We start from the raw sequence: 14,165 nt of genomic DNA, 5'->3' as shown, positions 1-14,165 counted from the left end.
GTTTGTTTTGACAGCTTTTTTCAGTACCGGGCATTTGTTCTCTTTCCAGTAATGTGGATTTTAATTTTGGAAGTGGCTTGGCCTTCCTCGGTGATGGCAGCCATGTTGGATTCGTTCGCTTCGATAGTATTTCAAGTTAATATTGCCCATCTGGTACTCTGTCATCTAGGTTATATCACTTACGTTTTATGACCATTATTATTATCATTATTTTATTATTGTTTTTACTATGGTATTTGTTACGCTGTTGTTATTCTTCGTTCTTGGTTATTATAATTTTATCATTATTCTTATATCATATTATTGTGTGCTTTTGGTTCTTTGTAATGTAACCATGAGAGCATGAGCATGGAGTTCTCGGTTTCTGTTACTACAGTTACGAGTTACCCTTTCTCTCATTTTCTTTCTTAAGCTCGAGTAAGGAGAGGTGGATTTCCCGTTTTCCGTTTTATACGCTCACGAGTTATCCCGGCCTCCTCTTCTTCTCCGGGTTTATGATATTACGTTTGATGGTATTTACGTTTTATTGATGTGGTTACTGTTAATATAGCTAGCAGTATTGATAGGTTCCGTTAGTGTATGATTCATTATTTTGGGATCGCTTTATGCCGCCACCCGTAGTTCTGTTCTCTTCGGAACGTTCACCGCCTCGAGTTATACTCCGCTATAATGGATACTCATTGGGTTGGGAACTAGTCAGATATTTGGAGTGCAACGGTGAAACCCAGCACTCAGACTCCGGCTTCGGCCTTATGCACACGAACCTTTTTCATGATTAATCACAATTTCATTATTACGGTCCTTTTTCACCGAATCTCCGGCTTCACCGGAACTCACACAGACGTTCAGCATTGAGGTTAACATTATCCCACCGCTGGTGTTCACGATTTCACTATTACGGACCTTTGTCACCGGATCTCTGGTGTCACCGGAGATCACTCAGACGTTCAGAACCACTCAGTCGTTCAGAACCGAGGTTAACATTATTTTACCGATGAGGTTTATAGTTACATGTTATGTGATTACTTGACGTTATATGTTAATTTGTAGCTCTAGCTAGCAATGATAGAACCATGTTAGCCACGCATAATTAATGTTATCCAGTAAAATGGCCTCTCATGGCATGGATGGTATCGACCTGGCTTTTTCATTAGAAGGGGCTAGCGTTCGATCCCAAGTACGAAGTAGAAATTTATTTCTATTTGAACACGATGTTGTATGGATATTTATCCATATATATACATATATATAATAAAATATACGCATAAATATATACATATAGATTATATACATGTACAAATATATACATATACATATATGTTGTTGTTTATAGATAATTTGGTTGATCCCAGCCTGTGAATAGGATCACTAACCAGAGTCTCAAGGAACATCCAGACTTATGTCTCATTTCTTTTACAGAAGGTCCGCCTACATGGTATGGTCCCCGGAGTCATGCACGCTCTGCTACGAGCTGTCCTCCCTACTCCTGAACGATGATGTAAGTTGGTTCTAATTTGTTCCTTTTGATATCCTTTGGCGATGATTTAATTTGTTCTTGATTTATGTATACATCGCTTATTGAGGAGAACGGTCTTCTCCTTCATCACTAATCCCCTCACCTCTTTCAGGATGATGATGAATCTCTCCGGGCTGCAAGAACGGCTCTCCGCCCTTGGGTGTCAAGATTTGGAAGGAATGCTCCATCTGGCGGACCCTATTTCCTCGGCGGAGACATGGCCTGTCGACTGTTCCCGGGCTCTACTACTGCGGCAGTTCCACCGGAGACAGAGGCCTTGTTAATTGAGGTGGTTAGAGCAACCATTCCAACGGAAGAGGAAGCTTTATTGGAGGGGGACGTGTCTTCTCTAGGGTTGGACGTTGAACCCATGGACGAGCAGGTAGGTGGTGATGAGTTTTGAGCCTTCAGCTTTACCATTATCTGCGCCACCGGCCTAGGACCCTCAAAGAATCCTGATGTTCATATTACTTTGCATAAAACCGTGACTGCTAAAAGACGAAGTCCGATAAGTCCAGGGCTTCGTCAGCGGGTCGTGCTCAGGATCCCTCCTTCCCCACCGACCTGATCAGGGATATGGTTAAAGAGCAGATACAGCACATTCTAGGGCAAGCCAAGGAGCTATGATGGAGCTCAAAGATATGGTGGCGAATCTGATCCGTTCAGGAACTCTGATGTCTCCCCCTACAGCCCCAGACGCATCGAAGTAACCTTCTTCGATAAAAACAACCCATAGAGATTTGCCTTACATGCTCCATATATAGATGGTACCATAACTCTGGATGACATAGGCGTCCCCCCTCTAGAGGCCCTAGAATTTACCCTCCAGGACTAGAATTCCCATTCAACGGATTCGTTCGTTTGAAAGAGCATGCCTTGGTTAGGTTAGACAAGGTACCGAAGGTAACGGTAATATTTCCTAAAGAGCAGGCCCAAGCTCTCTGGGCCAAGATGTTGTCGGTCTGGGGGTACGCTAATTCTAAGCTCACCCCACACAATGGGGCCTACGCCATATTTACAACTACTCTCATTATTACCTTGCCTATTATGGATAAATTGACAGGTCTTACTATTCAAGCTGTCAAAGAAGGTTCTGCCATGCCGGCTCTTAAAGAGACGGACCCCACCTTGGGGAGTCCCTAGCCTCGCTTTTTCCCACTGAGACCTTGTTTCGGATATTCACGAAGAACCTATCTCTGTCCTACCAAATCGACCTACACGCCTTGTGGTCTGCTCGGGTTAGTTGTAGGAAATACGTTCTGTCTGAGGCCTCTATCAGACATGAACCGAACAGGCTGATAGCTTCCTCCTGCTGGGGTAAAACCCTCTTCCCTCAGGAGGAGGTGAACAAGGTTCTACAAGATGATAGGAGAGCAAACCAAAATTGCAGGTGAGGCGGGGCCTCACTGCCAAAAAGAAGGTCGAAGCCCAAAAGCAAGCTTTCCTCAAGAAGAAGCAGAGATTTACCCCTTACAAGACGAACCGCGGTCACTGCCATCAATCGTCAGTTACCCACTTGTCATCACAGTCTCCCTCTGCTTCGATGTCTCTGCATCCGAATCCCCCTCATCAGGTGGTCTACTTCACTGCTCCCCCAGGTACACAACCCAACCCCGTTTGGATGCCCTCGCCTGCATACAACCCTAGCTCCGAACCCTCAGGTTCCTTTCGTGGACACCAGAGAGGAAGCTACAGGGGTAGAGGACAGTTCCGCCATCGAGGCGGACCTAGGTAAAAGGGGGCTCGGGGAAGGAAAGGACCTAGATTCACTCCCTCACAACGAGGTGGTCCCGGTAGGGGGGAGACTTTACTACTTTCGAGACCATTGGACCTTCAGTCTGTGGGCTCATAGCATAATCTCTAAAGGTTTGGGGTGGAAATGGCCACAAGGTTCTCCTCCTCCACCAGTGACCTTCTCCCAGAAACCCACTCCCATCCTGGAAGAGTACACCACAGAGTTACTCAAGAAGAAAGCAATCAAACGGGTTCGATCACTGAAGTTCCAAGGCCGCCTTTTCACAATTCCGAAGAAAGGCTTGTCGGCATTGAGAGTGGACCTGGACTTGTCAAAGCTAAACTCTTAAATCTCTGCGACAAGTTCCGGATGTTGACTATCTCTCAGGTACGGACCTTACTTCCCCGTGGGGCCATCACCACCTCTATCGACCTTACCGACGCCTATTATCATGTGCCAATAGCTCGAAACTTCTCTCCTTATCTGGGTTTCCGCCCAGGCAAGAAAGCCTTTGCGTTCAAAGTCATGCCCTTCGGCCTCAACATTGATCCCAGGATATTCACGAAACTGGGAGAGACAGTGTTAGAACAACTCAGGAACCAAGGGATACAGATCATTGCTTATCTGCACGGTTGGCTCATTTGGGGCCGGTCGGCCATGGAAGGCAACAGAGCTACGAAGGAAGTACTTCAATTTCTCGCCAACCTGGGATTTCGGGTCAATCTCCAAAAGTCCCTCCTGCAACCATCAGGCCACTTAGAATGGTTAGGCATTCGGTGGGACCTTTCGAAGCACACGTTGTCTCTCCCTTCCAAAAAGATAAGAGAAATAGCTTCCAAGATCAAGAATTTTCTCAAACACAAACAGGTGTCCAGAAGAGCCTTAGAAAGAATCCTCGGCCTTCTCCAATTCACTTCAGTAACAGATCTCCTATTAAAAGCCAAACTCAAAGACATCAATCGAGTTTGGAAAAAGAGAGCTACAGTACCTTTAAGAGACAAGGTCTAGAAGATCCCCTCTGTCTTGAAAATGAGACTACGCCCATGGTCCGAACCGAAGAACCTCTCCAAATCGGTTCCTCTACAATTCCCACCTCCACAAGTGACATTCCATACAGATGCGTCTCTAAGTGGATGGGCGGATTACTCCGAACATCTGATGTTTCAGGGGTCTTGGTCACCCGCCATGAAACGGTCCCATATCAATGTTCTCGAAGCCATGGCAGTGTTCTTGACCCTGAAGAGACACTCTCCTCTGAGGTCGACCCACATCAGAGTAGTGTCAGACAGCACAGACGTAGTACACTGCGTCAACAGAGGGGGATCCAAGTCACCCAACCTGAATCAGATCCTGGTCACTATCTTCGACTGGGCAACAGAAAAGAACTGGTTCCTGTCAGCAACTCACCTAGCGGGAGTCCAGAATGTGAGAGCGGACTCAATATCCAGGACGAAACCACTGTAGTCAGAATGGTCTCTAGACATAATTCCATTCCGGTGGATACTCAGGCTGGTTCCGGGTCTCCAGGTAGATCTATTCGCAACTCAGATGAATCACAAACTTCCTTGTTATGTGACCCCAACCCTGGACCCTCAGGCTTATGCCATGGACGCATTAACCCTGGATTGGAACCATTGGAAGAAGGTTTACCTATTTCCCCCAGTGAATCTTCTAATGAAAGTTTTACACACACTACGCTCCTTCCGGGGGGCAGTGGCTTTAGTAGCACCTCACTGGCCAAAGAACAGTTGGTTTCCTCTCCTCCTCGAGTTGAAACTCCGTCCCTTCCGGATCCCGTTCCCCAAACTGACCCAAGTAATCCAAACTCACTGTGTCGGATTCCTCAAGGATAGCCAAAACTCTAACTTTGTGGACTACATGAAGTTTGTAGCTCGTAGAGACACGAACATTTACCCGGACAACGTTCTCTTCATCGAATCAGACAAAAGGGACTCGACAATTCGTCAGTATGATTCGGCCGTTAAGAACTAGCAGATTTCCTAAGAGTTCAGACCATACTCGTATGTCTCCGAATTTAGCCATCTCTTTCTTGAGGTTCCTATTTGACAAAGGCCTAGCAGCTAGCACTTTAACCACCATCAAGTCAGCTTTGAAGAAGATCTTCCTTGTTGGGTTTAACATTAACCTAGCTGATTCCTATTTCTCATCTATTCCAAAAGCATGTGCTAGGCTTCGACCTTCGGTTCGGCCACAAAAGGTCTCTTGGTCTCTGAACGATGTCCTCAAACTTGCAACGGACACGGACATTGAATCCTGCTCTTATATAACTTTTCTTAGGAAGACTTTATTTCTAACGGCTTTGGCCTCAGGTGCTGGAATATCAGAACTAGCAGCTCTCTCACGAAACCCGGAAAACATAGATTTCCTCCCTTCAGCCGAAGTACTCCTTTCTCCAGACAAAGCTTTTCTAGCTAAAAATGAGGATCCGCAAAATAAGTGCTCCCCTCGGAAGATTATCCTTCTTCCCCAGGATCCTTTCTCTGTGTCCAGTCACTACTCTCAGGGTCTTTTTAGCTAGAACTGCCACCCTCTCGTCTGGCCCCTTGGTTATCAGGGAACAAGGAGGTACTATTCCCATTCACGGTATCAGGCAACAAATCCTCTACTTCATTAAACATACTAATCCGGAATCATTTCTCCAGGCTCATGATATACGGTCAGTAGATACCTCCATCAATTACTTCCAGAACAGGGACTTTGATGATTTTAAAAAATATACGGGTTGGAAGTCATCTATGGTTGTCATACGCCACTATCTAAAGAACTTACAGGCCCTTAAATACCCGACGGTGGCAGCGGGGAGTCTTATCTCTCCCCATTAATCTCCTCTTCTTCCTTTCTTCCATTTCTTCTCTTCTCCCTCCTACCCGCCACTCACACCACGTCGCCACTCTCCTGGGTAGTTCGTTAGCCCTATGATATTTACCATGTTTAATACCTATGGTTTAACTGTTATTGTAGTTACCGTTCCTTTAATGTTTAGACATGTAAGGTTTGGTGATTTTTGCGTTTCGACACTTGGTTGATTCCTTGTCTTCATATTTATTTAGCCTTACGTTCCCTATGTCATTGGGCTAGTTGGTAATTTGAGGTTTACTTACATTATTATATTATATTATTGTCGTACATGGTGTTTGTATTCTCCTCATTATGTTATTACTTTATTGGGCTCGGAAGGCATTCTCTGGTACATTTTCACCGGCCGTCATAGGTCGACCCAGAAAAGGGATTTTGACTAAGGAAAAATCTATTTCTGGGGAGAGACCTGTGACGCCCGGTGAAACCCTTCCTGGTTATTTTTGTACGGACCCACCCTTTCCTTGCCAAGCCATATGTTCTTGCAGAAGGATGACCTAGAGGGCGCTCGTGTGGGTGACAGTGGCGTGGTCCAAGTGTGGTTTCTGGGGCCTTTGTTACGGCCCTTCCCTTTGATGAAGGAATTATCTAAATGGAAGACAGTCTGTGAATAGTGGTTTTCACACGCCCCTGATGTATATGCGACACCCACGAGGTGCTCGCGCGAGGGTAGTAACCTCTGCATTCCATGCTTTTATCTTTCTCTGGTATATTTGGAAGATTTATATCAGAAAAGTGTAAAGAAGGACTTTTTCACCGGGTGTCACAGGTCTCTCCCCAGAAATAGATTTTTCCTTCGTCAAAATCCCTTTTATATGTAAATGTTCTAGAAAACTCTTAATGTACAGTAGTCTTATATATCAAACCAATTGAATTGGCATTACTTCATTTGTCACTTTGTAACAGAGGAATCCAGTAACTAAGACTTGTGGTCAAATTTTGGAATATCATGAAATGTCTAGATATGTTTTGAGGTACTGTACCTTGCTATATCTTTCTGGACAATGGGAGCAGTAATTGTATTCTAAATAATTCACTTTTTATTTATGGAAAGTACATTATACTGTATATTTCCCTTTAGCTGTTGTATTGTGTACAGTACTGAATATTTGAAGTAGAATATCTAGATCTACTGTATTAGAAAATTGCTCTACTGAATAGAATATAATTACTGTATTCATCTTTTTTCCTTTATTTTGAAAGATTTTTTTTTATTAATATTGCAAAGTAAAGTTCGTGATAGAAAATGTCGATTTTATCTTAACAATTTAATTAGCTTAACATTATTGGAAGGCTGAAAAGCTGATTCCAGATACTTTTATCTGGTTTATACTGTATTTTATAGTAAATATGAATGTGTATAGAATACTGTAGATTTACTTTATTGTTAAAAACTAAGACTGCTACACCACCATGTTTTCAATATTAATGCAGAATCATGGTAAATTGAAGGATAATTAGAATACCCTATTCTTCATTTTTTGGGGGGGAAAGTTTTGTCAGGGAAGAAATTTATCAAGACAGGCAAATCAGCACAGTATATTAAATGTGCTTTATCATTTGAACAATAGATTTTTATAAAACTTTTCTGATGTAGGTTGAAATCTTAAGGTATTCCATACTTTGATTTGGAGTGACAGGTGCAACTGTTAAATTTTCTTATTTTACTGTACTTCTCATCCATTCATAAACGTGAAACCTGGAAAAGAAAATAAAATGAATATGAAGACGTTTAAGGTAAGCAGAACATTATGCTGATTTACTTACGCTTTATAACTTTGAACAGTACTTACCTATATTAATAATCAAAGACTTGGAATAATCCTACGTTGTTACACTACAGTATTGCGAACTACTGTACGATGTTTATACTGTACTCAAGAACAATGTTGTTTATACTCTACATTTAAAGATTAATCTGCTGTGCTGCTTCAAACTGGCATTTAAGACACTACATTACGCATTTAATGAATCTTAATTGTTACTAGTGTTGATACTTGATACATTTATATACTGTATAGGTTAAGTAATATAGTTTTCCATTGCTCTCCTAGTAAATTCATGCTTTAGTAGATTGAGTTATGCTAATAGCAAGTCTTCATTGCAGGGTGACATCAAAGAAGACGAGGAATGCGAAAAAATAGCTCCAATTTCAAAGCGATCGAGGAGGATAAATAGATACTTTTAGAACTGGATTATCTGTACAATTGATCCAAATAATGTTGGAAGGATGCTACATTAGAAAAATAAGTTGCAATACTACCCCTGTTATTTCTATCTTTTTTTTGGGGTAAGCAAGTAATTTTTTGTTTACATTCTATTGAAAGGTCGTTAAAATAATCTCTTCCAGGAGGAGGTTAGTGCCATCAGTGCATCTCTTGCACTATAGGCATTAGTTACGGGTCTTTGCAGCATTTCTTTAGCCCTTGGCTCCACTTGCTTTATATCCTACTTGCATACTTCTTTTCTTCCATCTTGCTGTCCAACCACTTCCAACTACTACCTCATAGGGTAACTAGCCTTAAGTGCAGTTAGGTGCAGAATGGCCTCACAGTTTTCCATAGCCATGTAAATTTATTAGTACTGTAAATTCACATTGTATGCATTGACTGAGTTATGCTGATAGCAAGTTTTCTTTGTAGGGTGACGGCAAAGAAGGCAAGGAGTACAAGACACTAAATTGAATATTAAAGCAAGAAAGGAGGATAACTGTGATAAATTTAGTACTGGACTATCTCTAAAAGGCTTTGATAATACTTTACTTGGATGCAAATAATGTTTGAAGGATACTGCATAAGAAACTTTAGTAACAATACAAGCCCTAATGTTTTTATCTTTTAATTTTGGAAAATGTGTAATTTTTTGGGTTTGAATTTTATTGAATGGTGGTTAAAATAGTCTCGCCCCATTTATTAGTCTGTGCCATCAGTGCAACTCTTGCGATGTACTGCAGACACTAGTTAGGGTCTTTGCAACATTCCTTCATACCTTGGCTGCATTTACTGTATATCCTTCTCCTTTAACTCCTTTTTTGCTTCCTTTCCTTCCTTTCTTCCATCTTTCCTTCCTTTCTTCCATCTTTCTCACCAACCACTTTAAATATAATCTCATAGAGTAATAAAGGTTTAACCATAGATGCCCTTTGGCACTTGATGGGCCTTGCAGGCCCCAGCACAGTGTTATTTAGCCAAAAACGATGAATTCCATCTAAATGATCTCAAGTTTATTAACAATTTACTCTATATATTAAAAAATCTATCCTACTGTGTCCATAAGTATGGAGACCCTTCAATCAATTCAGTGATAATGATGTTCCTCTCCTGACTTCGTACATAAGAATTACCCTTCAGCTTCTTTTGTAATACAGTACCTTATAGATATTTATTTTTAGTTCATAAACTTTAGCAATTTTTTTTGTATTCAGCTTTCCAATATTTTTTTTTTTTACTTAAATAAATTTTTGATGCATTTTGTATATTCCTTATGATATTAACTTACTGTACTTTTGTCTCTCCTAAAATTATATTTCCTTAGCACAGTAGTATAATAATATTTCTTGTGGTTAATGTTCTATGTTCTCCAAGAATTTTCCCGTAAAAGACTAGAACTGGGAATCTTGTATAGCATATAATTGCCAGAGAAATGTAATCTCCCCTGTATGTATAAGGGAGACTTAAAGCCTCTTGAACCTGTTGCAGAACTTCCAATGGTGATTATCTCGTGGAAACCAGTGTCGTGCCATCACAGATAACCAATGCTCTACTAAGACTGGAAACCATGCTACTTGGGTGCTAATTTCTGCCATGCCACCATTTTTTAAGGGAGAAGTCAATATTTACTGGTAAGTAACAGAAAACAGTGATATAATTATTCACTGTTCTTAGTAATAGCATTAATGCAATGGAGGTTTCATTTACTGTTCGAGATTGCATTAATTGTTTTTTGTTAATTTTGCAACAGGATTTATACGGTCTATTTCGACATTCACTCCCAACTTTTTTATGATAGGGAGGTGTTTATGGTTTTGCATCATATTACTCTATTTTTATGAAATTTTATTCCAGTATTTAATTATTAGTTTACCAAGTTTAATTATTGCCATATGTTTTTGGCTAACATTTTATTATTTTTTCACACTTGACGGCATATTACGCATTTCATTCCTGCTTTCTAGTCAATGTAGAATTTATACACTGTAACTGGCTTCAAGTTTTGTGATTTTCATTTAGTCTAGTTTAAATTGCTGAGTCCTTTAAGATGATGCTTAGGGTAGTATAACATAAGGTCTTTTTAGCATATACTAGTTTAATATACAAATGTTGCATTCTGTGGAAAGTTACTACACAGGTATTTTATTGGTACCTTTCTGTAGATAGCTGCCATAGAAACATTTAGAAAATGGGCATTATATGTTAATAGGCAAAATTTTGAATGTTATATTTATGTATAGTACATAACATATTTTAAGATTGTCTAACCTCAGTTAGGTTAGGCTTGGGTATGGTATTGATTAGTTCCCATAGGCTTTAATGGCACAATTATAAATCTTGTGACTTTCAGCAAGAAGAGACAATAATGGAAAAATTAATAAATCATATTTTTATCAGACCTTTGTTATAGTATTTTCAATTTCAAGGGAGAGTTTGCGAATATAGTAACATGTTGTAGTGGAAATGTTATTTCTCACCCAAAGATTTAATAGAGAGGGAGAGGTGCTAGCATCTAGCTTAACCCCCCCCCCCTTGACTAGATCCTCCTTTTTCCTGTATTTATTGTGTTTTTTAGGCGTCAGAAAGGTATGACCTAGTTATGGCCTCCTTTCATAATCCTCAATTCATTGATGGGACTACCATCTATTTAATGGCTAGGAAAAGGGATTAGTTGACTGGGTGTTTTTATTTCCAATCTAGTCAACCTTATTAAAGTTTCTCTTTTCCTCTAATATGAAGATAATTGAAGCTTGTAGTAATATGCTATATAGATATAGATATACTGTAGATTTAAGTTCTGCTTGCAGTGGATTCATTCTGCACGGAATGAAGTTCCACTGGCAGCAGGCTCCAGTTAATGACATCTTTTTTCGATGTGGGTAAAAGGATTTGCAAAGATAACAGATTCTGCTGAATATTTACCCAATACTGTAATGAACTCTTGGATCTCTTTTGCCCAACTGGCATTTGCCCTCCGCCTACCTAAAGAATTTTTTTTTTTAACTCTGCTTAGGAGTCGGTAACAATTTTAGAGGAAACCAGCAAAGATACCAGGACCACACACACACTTCCTAAGACACTTTTTCTGCCTAAGTTTCCTTGAGAAGAACAGGCGGTACAAAGATATCCCGGTCAGGTAGTCCCAAATCCCTGGTCCTTGGTACTGTAATTTTTTTTCAGTGTTAAAAAAAAGGGTAACCAGAGGCACATCAGGGAAAGTGGGTTGCTGTTAAATATCTTAAAAGCAAATAATTTTGACAATGTATGTCCTTGGGTTTGGGTTCATCTGCATTGTTTTCAAGATTCTTAGACTTTTTCATTGAACTGGTGGCACCTTTTGGCCTAAGAGAGAATAGATTTACAGATCTGTAGCTGCTGCTGTCCGAGTGTCTGAATTGGTTGCCTTATTAGACCAATTATCTTGAACAACCATTTCCCAAGACAATTCACTTAAACCCCTTTGTGCTTCGTCGGCTGCATGTGGACTATCCACCATATTCTCGGGAAAAAAAATAGTTTTCTGGAGCCTCTATATTTTCCATTTTAAAATCCCAAAGACAGTCTACTTTATATAGAGTAAATACTAAAAGTGTAGTGTTTGTTTTGGATACCGCAAATTTAGTAAGGTTTCGGTACCAAGAAATAATTTGCATAATATTTGTTAGTTTTTACAATTTTTATTTAATGAAAAGAAATTTTCTATTGTAGCTATTAAGGCTGTTCTCAAACATTTAGGATTAGATTTATATTTGTTGGGTTTTGCTACAGATGTTTTCAGGTCTTTGTAAGACCTCCGGTTGTCAGGATTGTTTGTTGGAATCTAGATGATTGTACAATCTTTAGCATAAATGAGCTCCAGTTTCAAACCTTTGGGAATACCTTTCTTTTAAAGATCTCCTGTGAATATTTTCTAATTTACCTACTTTCAAGGTTGAAAATTATGTCCAGACAAAAGGTTGTCATTCCTTTTTTAAGGTCAGTGATACCTCGGAAAATATGTTTTCGTATCCCGTAAGAAATACTGAAGTTTTATCTATAAAAAAACCGAAAACTTTAGGGGAAAGGTTCTGAATTTGTTTTGGGTTTTAAATTTCTTGTACAGTGGAACCTCTATATACGATTGCCTTTACATACGATGGTTCCAACATCCGAAGTAAAATTCGATTGAATATTCGTCTCGACACCCGAAGTCATGGTCCAACATCCGACGTAGACCATACGCGTAGAATTTTCTCGAAGCGTCGGTCGTAGTATCTTGTTTACGCCGGTAGATGGCAGAACATCGGAGGGACGCCATTGAGCGTCGCGTCGGTCAGTTCACTGTTCTCGTGCGCATCGTGTGGTTGTTCTCTGTTCGGTTCGTTATTAACAGTGCTTATTATCTTCCTTTTCTCACGTTTCATTTTTTATTTTACGTATAATCATGGGTCCTTAGAAGCTTAGTCTCGGTACAGGTATTAGTAGTGGGGAGAAAAGGAAGAAGGCAATGCTTTCATTAGAACAGAAGCAAGAAATTATAGAAAAACATGAGCGAGGTGTGTGTTTGAGTGATCTGGCTAAACAACATGGCTGGAATATGTCTATGATCTCGATGATCATCAAGCAGATGGAAGCCATTAAAACAGTCAAACCATCGAAGAGGATCACCATCATTTCAAAACGTCGCAGCCCTACCCTGGAAGAGATGGAATGCCTTCTGTTAATATGGATAAAGGACAAAGAGATTGTTGGCGATACGATCACTGAAACGATCATTTGAGAGAAGGCTAGCGCTATCTATTGTGACTTGAAGGCGGCGGGCTCTGGGGGTGACACGGGGAGAGTTCAACCGATCCTATGACGGAGGAATTCAAGGCGTCTCGCGGTTGGTTCAAGAAATTTAATAGACGGACTGGGATTCATTCAGTAGTTTGGCATGGAGAGGCTTCAAGTTCGGACACCAAGGCTGCTAACGATTTTGTTAAGTTAGAAAAGATCCTGGAGGATGAAGGCTACGTAGAGCAGCAAGTTTTCAATTGTGATGAAACCGGTCTGTTTTGGAAAAAGATGCCTAGTTGAACATACATCAATGCCTGAAAAGAAGAAAATGCCTGGACATAAGCCTATGAAGGATCGGTTGACTCTTTCCCTATGTGACAACGCCAGCGGGGACTGCAAAATAAAGCTGTTATTGATTTATCATTCCGAAAACCCTAGGGCATTTAAGGCACATAGTCAATAAGGACATGCTGCATGTTTTCTGGCATGCTAATTCTAAGGCTTGGGTTACTAGGCATTTCTTTGTTGAATAGGTAAACCAAGTTTTCGGCCCTGCTGTCAAGAAGTACCTTCAGGGGAGGAATTTGCCTTTAAAGTGCTTGCTTTGCTTGGATAATGCTCCTCCTGCTCCCCCCCTAGGACTCGAAGATGATATCATCGATCAGTTCAAGTTCATCAGAGTGCTATATCTTTCACCGAACACCTCCCCTATCCTCCAGCCCATGGACTAGCAAGTCTTCTCTAATTTTAAGAAGCTCTACACCAAGCACTTATTTAAGCAGTGCTTTAATGTCACGCAAAGCACCAACTTAACTTTGCGTGAATTTTGGAGGAGCCATATCAATATCGTGCACTGCTTGAAGATCAGAGATCAGGCTTGGGAGGGAGTAACTCGACGGACACTGAATTCATCTTGGAAGAAGCTTTGGCCTGATGCCGTTTCTCCCAGAGATTTTGAAGGTTTTGGCCCCGAGCCTGAACCTGTGCTTGCTGTAGAGGAAGACGTAGAAGAGATTGTATCCCTTGGCAAGTCCATGGGTCTGGAGGTCGATGAAGATGACATCACCGA

At 40.7% G+C, this 14,165-nt stretch overlaps 1 long non-coding RNA gene across 1 annotated transcript in view; it reads left to right on the top strand.

The window, feature by feature from the left end:
- The window catches only part of LOC137646849 (uncharacterized), a 44,591-nt gene extending 36,191 nt beyond the window's left edge, over positions 1–8,400 (top strand). The window contains exon 3 of the long non-coding RNA XR_011045482.1: positions 8,236–8,400. This is a non-coding gene — a long non-coding RNA (uncharacterized lncRNA). The remainder of the gene's footprint in view (positions 1–8,235) is intronic.
- The last annotated feature ends 5,765 nt before the right edge of the window (positions 8,401–14,165 follow it).

This window comes from Palaemon carinicauda, chromosome 9 (genome assembly GCF_036898095.1).
Source record: "Palaemon carinicauda isolate YSFRI2023 chromosome 9, ASM3689809v2, whole genome shotgun sequence".
Classification (NCBI taxonomy): domain Eukaryota; kingdom Metazoa; phylum Arthropoda; class Malacostraca; order Decapoda; family Palaemonidae; genus Palaemon; species Palaemon carinicauda.
Note: the sequence above shows the minus strand (reverse complement) of the source record. Positions and strands in the feature narration are given on the sequence as shown.